We start from the raw sequence: 9,107 nt of genomic DNA, 5'->3' as shown, positions 1-9,107 counted from the left end.
TTTTGTGTGGATTACTAAGAACATTTTATAACATATGATGTGTAAGACAGACTTTTTTCTGTATGCATTTTCTTTATTTTTATTCTGGTAGATATTGAGCTGCGTGAGTTGGGTAAGAAGCAATTTAAATTAGATTAATGAGGTATCAATGATTATGACTATGAAAAATGCTATAATAAGTAACGTACGTATTATTAATGAAATTAAATTAAGGACACGGTCATATTTAGCAATTTTAAAACAATAGGAATTTAAATTTCTTGTAAATAAAGCAAACGCAACCCTCCTAAGAGGCTATTCGTCTAGTAATCGTAGTAGATAATAGAACAGTAAATGTATTCATCTGTGACATATAGTCAATTTAACCACTCCGCACATTGACCGACTCGGCCATTGGCCATATTTTTCAGTCGAAAGCGATTTATGTATACGTACGCTCGTATATTTGGCTTGAAAATAGGTGATTGAGTTTAAATGCTCTCGCAAAGTATTAAACGATGTGTAATCATGATGAAATGACTGTTAGTTTATCGCCGTATGCGTTATAAGGGGTTCATAAGGGAACTTAAAAAAAAATGGCAAATAAAGTTAGCTGGGAGTTAAATGTTGTGTTGAAAATTATTTTTTATTACTTTGCCATGAAAACTGACAGTGGATAACAATATATAAATACATCCAATCTAAATTTCATTGGCCATAAATTTAATCGATAATAATTTATAGATTGGCGAGTAGATTTTAAGTTTATTCGAAAGAAATACAATGTTATACCTTTAATATCATTCAAAATATAATCTTCATAGCGTTGTTTGACGATTGAAATCTAAAATGGATTTGGAACGCGGATTTTAATAACGGTTTTTCCTTGTATTTCTTTTAATATATCCCAATGATACAGCCTCTTAAAGGATCTCGTTAAATGTGAATATAATAAGAGGAAAGATCAGGATATAAGAAGAATTTATTTATTTATTATATTCTATCAAATACATAAGAAAAAAATTGATATAAGTAAGAAGATTTATTTACATTGTTTCGTTTTATCCAGTTTAGTAGATATGCTTAATGCCTGGTATTATATTTATAAGTAGATACGTATTTTATATTAAGTTAATTGTTGGAAAAATTTATGTCTATAACAATTACATGAATGCAATTTAATACAACAATGTAACATTTATATCTATGATAAATGTTTATGTTATGTTATGGTGATCGATCGATATATACATATATACCAAAAAAAATAGGAGAGTAATTCGAAATTTGTGCATGAAGATTGTTATAAAAAAGTCTTTCGCTTTTTATTTTGAAAACATCGTTGACGATCGATAGTCAGTTTAAGGAAGATTTAATTCACATGCATGAGTTAATAAAAAAATATAAAAAGAATTCTCTCCGGCGGGGAATCGAACCCCGGTCTCCCGCGTGACAGGCGGGGATACTGACCACTATACTACCGAAGATGTTGATTCCAATGTGAAATTACGTATTAAATTCAAAATTCATTTGAAAATGTTGGAATTCTCAAATCTTTAATCAATTTGTATTTTCGAATAATGAAGATAGTGTACACAAAACACATTTTGATAAAAAATAAACGAGATATGATTATGTCTTAAATGTCTTTTGTTTGTCCTACACGCTTAAGTACATATATGAATAAATAATATAATTATGAATTTTTAAATTATTGACAATGAAAATTTTTCTTTGATTTTTAATACTTCTGTATATGAATGATATTTAGTTGAATTTTGTTGTCTTTAAACAATTTGCCGGTGAAGGTCATCAGTCCATTCGTTTTTTGATGTGTTTCTAATACCGATTCGTGAGGCAGATAACTAACCTAGTACATTTATTCGTGTTCACACACTCGTTTACGTTATTCGCCGCGCGCCATTCGAGTCGCTATACGCACAAATGTGTAAATGTGTTAAGATAGATGCGTAAATAATTATTTTTAAGCTCCTTTTCTTTATGGTATTTAAAAAGGACCTTATATTTTTGCATTCGTTATTTAAACTTGAATTCAATACATTTAATTTTTTTTTTCATCTGCCTTGTATTAAATATCGGGTTATATTCTTTTAATCCTTCAAATATATACTTGTTAAAGTATTATACGTAATTACAAAAAAACGATATTGTCTTTTTTGAGAAATTAAACCTGAAAGAATTTTCGTCCCATCCATCTATGCACCTTTGATAAGCAATTAGACTCGAAATCAATACAAATTTATCGGGAACCTTTGCGGAAGTTACCAAGAAGTTAGGAGTGGGTTCGGTCTGAAATCTGAAGTACTAGACGCTAAGATCCAACTTTACCCTTTGACATACATACGCTGCAGAAGTTTGCATTTGGTAAACTTTACTATCCAGGTATTTTTACGGAATTGGCTGAGGTTACGTCTGTGGTATATTATATATTATACTAGCTTTGCCCGCGGCTTCGTAGGCGTCAAATTCGGAGTATTTTAAAAAGATGTTATTACATATAAATCTTCGTTTTGAATCACTCTATCTATTAAAAAAAACTCACCCAAATCTGTTTTGTAGTTTTTCATATGGATAAATGTTACGTCAATATTTAAAAATATAACAGAGATCAACTTATAGTCAACTTAAACTCAACTTAAATGGAATCTTGCCAATCTCCACAAGTGAAATATATATAAAAAAAAAATCATTCGTTCTGAAAGGCCTTGGCGCATATCGTCGTATGAATTTATATAATAAGTCCAATAAATTCACTAATAAACAATCGGAATTAGGGGCTGGGTGGTGCTAACGCGTTTATCGCTCCCCGGAGTGCTATCACGGTGTGCTGAGTTATATCGCTTTTGTTACTATTGCTTCCCTATTGGTTAAAATTGAGAATTCGAATAACGCATTTTCGGATGATGGATTAAAAAACCGAAAAGATACTTGACAAAATACTGTTTTCATATATGAGACTAGCTGCGCCCCGCTGTTTCACCCGCGTAAGTCCGAATCCCGTAGAAATATCGGGATAAAAAGTTGCCTATATATGTCCAGTTGTCCAGCTGTCTACGTACCAAATTTCATTGCAATCGGTTGAGTAGTCTTTGCATGAAAGAGAAGCAAATACACACACACATTCTTACAAACTTTCGTATTTATAATATTAGTAGGATAGTGGGATAACCGAAATTCTAAGATAACATGAAGTGTTTAGAGTAATTTTTGAAATATTTACTCACTGTTGGATCAAAAAGCAATAGTGCGGGACATAAATTGATTTTTCATTTGATCTGCGCATACTGCTCAAAACGGTTGAAGAAAATATCGTGTGGAATTGGGCATGTCCAAGAGTCAAATATTCGATGACATATGACATCTGACAATCTGCACTTGGCCAGCGTGGTGGATAATGGCTTGAACCTTCATAGCGGGCCTGTGTCCCAGCACCGGGAACATAAATGGACTGTAATGGGCTGTAATGTAATAAATGATAATGATGATGATGAAGATGATGGATCAAAAAACTGCATTCTGTCCCAGAGTATGAATTGGTGCAACAAACGTACATGTAAACTTTTTTATGACTCAAAATATGTACTTCTATTTAATAATCTTTTTTTTTGCCTCAGTTAACAGCGTTTAATGTTGTTTGAGAATAAGATTGTTTTTTATTTGAAAACTGGATTTTTTATCAACTTGGGAAGTAGATCTTTTTTTATTGAATTATTAAAAACAAGAAACCAACCATAGCATTATAAAATTATAGCATTCGTTTAGCATATTATTACAATATGAAGCGATGCGTAAAATGCCAGCAACCATAGATTTTAACCTCCTTTGTTCGGGCAAACGCAATTAATTCAAAAGTCCACAAATATAATTAACCCTTTGCCCGGTCAGCAAAATAGTTTTCTACAGGGCAACATCGAAACTATAAATCAATTGTAACTCGCATGGGCGGACAGAATTACCATATTAATCTAGTGATCCGTGTAGGCTATCGTGAAATTGTGTATAAATCAAATATTTTATTGTTGTTCTAGTTATGTATTACTGTTTTAGGTTATTTCATTAATTCATATTGAGACTGCGTACTGTAGGTTTTTTTTTTTATGTCACAGTCGGCAATGGAGCTGGTGGGACGCCTGATGGTAAACGCTACCACCGCCCATGGACATTTGTAGAGGCGTAAGATCGATTACAGACCTTACGCCTCTACAAATGGATTGCCGACTTTAAATTGGGAAGGGATTAAGAAAGGATTAGGATAAAGGAATATGGAACATGGTTGTTACAACATTAAGACCAAGATACATATAACTAGGTTTTGCCCCGTGGCTTCGCGCGCGTTAATTCAGAGTAGTTTAATAGATGTTATTATACATATAATCTTTCCTCTTGAATCACTTTATCTATTTAAAAAACCCCATCAAAATCCGTTACGTAGTTTTAAAGATTTAAACATACAAAGGGTCATAGGGACAGAGAAAGCGACATTGTTTTATTTATTTATTTTTTATATCACCATCGGCAATGGATGGGTCGCCTGGTGGTAAGCGCTACCACCGCCCATCAACATTTGGGAGGCGTAAAGTCGTTTGCAGACCTTATGCCTCTTCAAATGGATTGCCGACTTCAAATTGGAAAGGGATTAGGAAAGGACTGATTAGAGGAATAAAGGAAAGGAATGGGAAGGGTAAAGAAAGGGATATTGGCCTTCGGCTCCCCCACTCACCGAACGAAATACAGCAGTATGCCATTTCACGCCGGTCTTCTGTGGGGGTGTGTTACTTCCCCGGTGCGAGCTGGCCCAGTTGGTGCCGAAGCGTGCTCGACTACTACAATTAAACTATACTATGTAGTGATAATAGGTCTAGATAGTTGTTAATTAAAGGTTTCATGAATAGTTCACCTGATTGAATTCCGTGGTAAATAAGCCTAATCTCCATGGTAAATAAGCAACTTGGATATCTTCTTCTTTCAAGCCCTAATCCACCCATAGTTGGATATAGGCCTCCTCATGCTTCTTCCAAGTTTTACGATCTTTGGCCAAACGCATCTAGCTTCGGTATATAAAAATTTAAGAAGTAGCTCGTAAATAGAAGTGAACTCACTATTTTAAGTTGTAAATAATATACAGAATGTTAAACTAACTACTGATAGAGAGCCTTCTAGGTCATATAAGTTTGTTCTATATTATGCTTAAGCTTTCCGATCATTAAATATGTATTACGAATTGATACTACCTGGCTGAACGTATGAATTATTAACAACACTGTTTGAGTACATCGAGCCAACCATCCATATAATCGACAAGCCTAGCAGCATAAACGTAGATTTATTCATTAACATCGACGGAAATATAAATTAATCCGTACCGAAATAATGGAGTTCGTCATTAAATAATGTAAACACAATTAATTTGAATACGGCAACATTAACCGCTTACGTTGACACTTGTGCGTCGGTTGCACGGAATTGGCCGCCATCTTGATTTCCCGCCGAAACCGCACGCCTGCTGGTGACGGGTACTTTCGCGCGCATTTACACCGCATCTCGTTCAATTTAATGTGTTATATGTAATTATAGCTATCGATGTCGACGTTCACAATTAGTAATTTTATATTGCGGTATTTAACGAGAATGTGTTTTAGACATTTTAAACACAAAAAGTATAATAATGTTTCGAATAATTTAAAATTAATCTTATCTACAAATAAAAAGACATACCCTTAAAGTGAATCAATTTAATTCATAATACAGAAATGTCGCATTACACATTCCTCATGAGCTTTTTAAAATAAATTTGAGAATAATTGTTCTTTTGAAATGTCGTAACGTTTTTTAATTAATTTTAAAACAAATTTATCGTAGCATTAAAACATAACCGAGTTAAAACAGAACAAAAAGGCCATCATAAAAACGTATGAAGTAACATTTTTAATCTGTCGCTTGGCTATGGTCATTCATTATCTGTCAGATGGTGCGGGACGCCAGGGAGCGCGCGAAAAAGATTAATCAATAACCGTTTTATACAACAGATGGATCGACGGGCACTTTTTTAACTTTCAGCCAAGAAAAATAAACGTGAACCAGTTTTCATAGCCTGAGAGATTATGGAGCTTTTATTTCGTAGTGTTAAAATGTACATTAGTTGGAGAGGATTATGAGGAAAGGCTAAATACGAGTTTTTAAAATCTTAGCTTTTGTTTTTTGTTTAAGTACAAAAACAAAGTTCTTTTAAACGTGTCTGAAATCTAGATTTTAAAAATAACCTAATACGTTCGTAAACTGAACCTGGCTAAGGATCTAAAATCCCTTTCAAATCGAATTTAATATATAATGTACAGATAGCATTTCGAGTTATAAATAGTTTTTATAACTGATACTAAAATAAACATAGATATTAAAATATATTATATTCTGAGAATAAGTATTTATATACAAATCGTCCCTCAACGCATTTGATGATGCAAGCGTTTCCGTAAACGGTTTAAAGTGGTATTCGTGGAAAATAAAATTACACATTTCGAAATAGTTCAAACGCGATGCCAAAGAGAATTGCATTCGCAGGATAGTTACTATTAATAATTCAAAACTACTGCATGGGGCGTTGTACTAAGCAGTAGGGTGTCTGCAAGTTCATGATAGTAGTCCCGTTATAATAGAATTTGATGTACAAACTTTTTTTTATGGTAGATAAATAATTTTTCTTACATCGTACATTATTAGGTATTATCAGGTACAAAAGAGTATAGATTATCACATTGTCTATGCTTCTATATCAATAATGTAAAGGTAAAGATTTTTCGTACGCGTTAACGGCCGATTTCAAAAATTCTTTAGTCGTTGGATAAGTTTGTGATTCCTATTTATTTCTATAGTAATAGATACTCGAAAGCTATAGAGTTGTACAAACGGTAAGCGGACCTCTAGTTAATTATAGAGTTTTATGAAAATGTAATGAGTGATTACTAAGTCGCTAATCAAAATTTACTATCAGTGTCCGTGTTTGTTTTTTTTTTCACTTATATGAATAAAATTGGAAGTTTGACATATACCGTGGAATTAACAATAAAATAAATTCCAGAGCGAACAGGTTCCCCACCAAGGCGAACGAAATGTTATAAATATAGAGTATTTAAAATCCCGAAATACCTTAATGAATGGATACCCAGCGACAAAGTAGGAACGGGGTGTTAAGCGTTCCCCGTTTCACTTTCATATTCATATCCAGATCTAACCGAAACATATTTAGCATTTCATTTACTTTGAAAAATATGCACTATTTCGTCTGAGTGCCTAGTCTGGCCAAGGGTTGGTCTAGGTGTCTGAATAACAAGCATTTAGGATCAAAGGATCAAGTGTTTTCTGACTGCATTTAATTCCTTTGATAACGACTATTTGCTTCGTTTATTCGTTCTATGGGGTTGGGAAGTTTTTTTAAAGAGAACTACATACTATAAGATATAATAGCATGGTGTATAATGGACTGTTTTATTTATTTACTAAACGCGCGTCCAATCGTCCGGATATCAAGATTCCTGTTTGATCCCAAGGGAGTATTTAATCGGTATAAAAAGTATTATATCACCACAATTTCATCAAAACCCGTTCAGTAATTCAGCGTGATTGTCGTACAAACATGCAAACAAATAAACTTTCACATTTATAATATTAATGTGATTTTGGATGGTAAAGTGTATTTAATATGTATAAAACATATTGTACCTATATATAAAGCGCACACCATCACCCGAACGAAGAAAAGTAGGTGCTTAATAACATTTAAATTGAAACTTAAAAAAAAAACCTCCGACTGATGCTACAGGCTCATAGGATCTACGTCCATCTTATAATACCCTATTTTTAGCGTCGGAGGGAAAAACAATATTCAAATAGAATGTCATAGTAACAATAGACCGGGCGCCGCGAGCGTCTAGTTCCCGAGAAAATATTTGGTGTACAAACAATACCCTTAGCCTCTCATATCTCAGAGCCTCTTGACCTGGAAATCTGAAACTTTGAAGATTCTGCCCTGGGCGAAGCGTAAAACTGAATAACCGATGTGCAAAGATGAATAAACAGATGCAGCGGTTTTATTATTAACGCGCTTTTATTAGCTTCCTGACTATAAGTTTAATTCGAACTTTGTACTGTAATCAAGGATCAGTATAATAATTTAGAGTTATAAACATTTATATTACGAAAGTACTAGGTGATCGCCCGGCTTCTCCCGTAGTACATACATATACAGCCTATGTCACTAAGTGAAGCTTTCTAATGATGAAAGAATTGAAATCGGTCTTTGTACTTTTTGTGTAGAAAACAAACCATTGATATTATAAAAATAGTTTCCACAACTAAAAATTTTCAGCACACAAATCTTGCATTTGTTTTTAATATACTTCTATACGATACTCATTTAGAATAATTAAGAATAGTTTATACCAAGATTTTGTCCAGTTAAAAATAAATTTTATTACTGGTCACATTTTGAAGTAATTGTCATTTTGTATATATTTCCTTTTATTTATCTGTATGAAAGTAGAAAAAGGCAAAAAGCGTAGAAATTTAGTCTGAATTGATATAATTGTTCAATTCCTTCCTCCGTTCAGTCCTGAACATCCCTTCACTGTTCAAACCGACGTAATTATTTATTTACATATAACAAAGCCGGAGCTGTCCAATAAATTATAATTTCCGATGCATTTAGCTAATAACTAATTAACTTTGTAATTACCATGATAAGCTCGGAATTCCTGGGCTTATAACTTAATACCTCCATAGTTAACGTGATTAAATTGTATCGTAATGTTATGAGTTGATATTTATCACTAGCTAAGGCCCTTGGTTTTACTCCCGTTGAAGTATGTAGTTTAGATTATACTTTCCAATCTGGAGACTACCTAAAATATAGTTATATTAGATAGGTATACTAAAAAACCTCACTGAAGTTCAATTGAAAAAAATATATGCCTAGATTTATTTATATATTGTCGTCACTCCGTTATACACACTTTTGCATTCGCATTTAAATTGTAACGTTTATAATTAATATAAATATTAGCTAATATATAGATAAGTCTGTTAATCTCAAAGATTGCATTCAATTTCTTTAT

At 32.9% G+C, this 9,107-nt stretch overlaps 1 non-coding gene across 1 annotated transcript; it reads right to left on the bottom strand.

Annotated features, from left to right (window-relative positions):
- Positions 1-1,394: 1,394 nt before the first annotated feature.
- Positions 1,395-1,466, bottom strand: Trnad-guc. Its single transcript has one exon. It is a non-coding gene; the product is annotated as a tRNA-Asp (tRNA).
- Positions 1,467-9,107: the final 7,641 nt, after the last annotated feature.

This window comes from Zerene cesonia, chromosome 15, assembly GCF_012273895.1.
Source record: "Zerene cesonia ecotype Mississippi chromosome 15, Zerene_cesonia_1.1, whole genome shotgun sequence".
NCBI classification, from domain to species: Eukaryota; Metazoa; Arthropoda; class Insecta; order Lepidoptera; family Pieridae; genus Zerene; species Zerene cesonia.
This window is presented reverse-complemented; position numbering and strand designations above follow the sequence as displayed.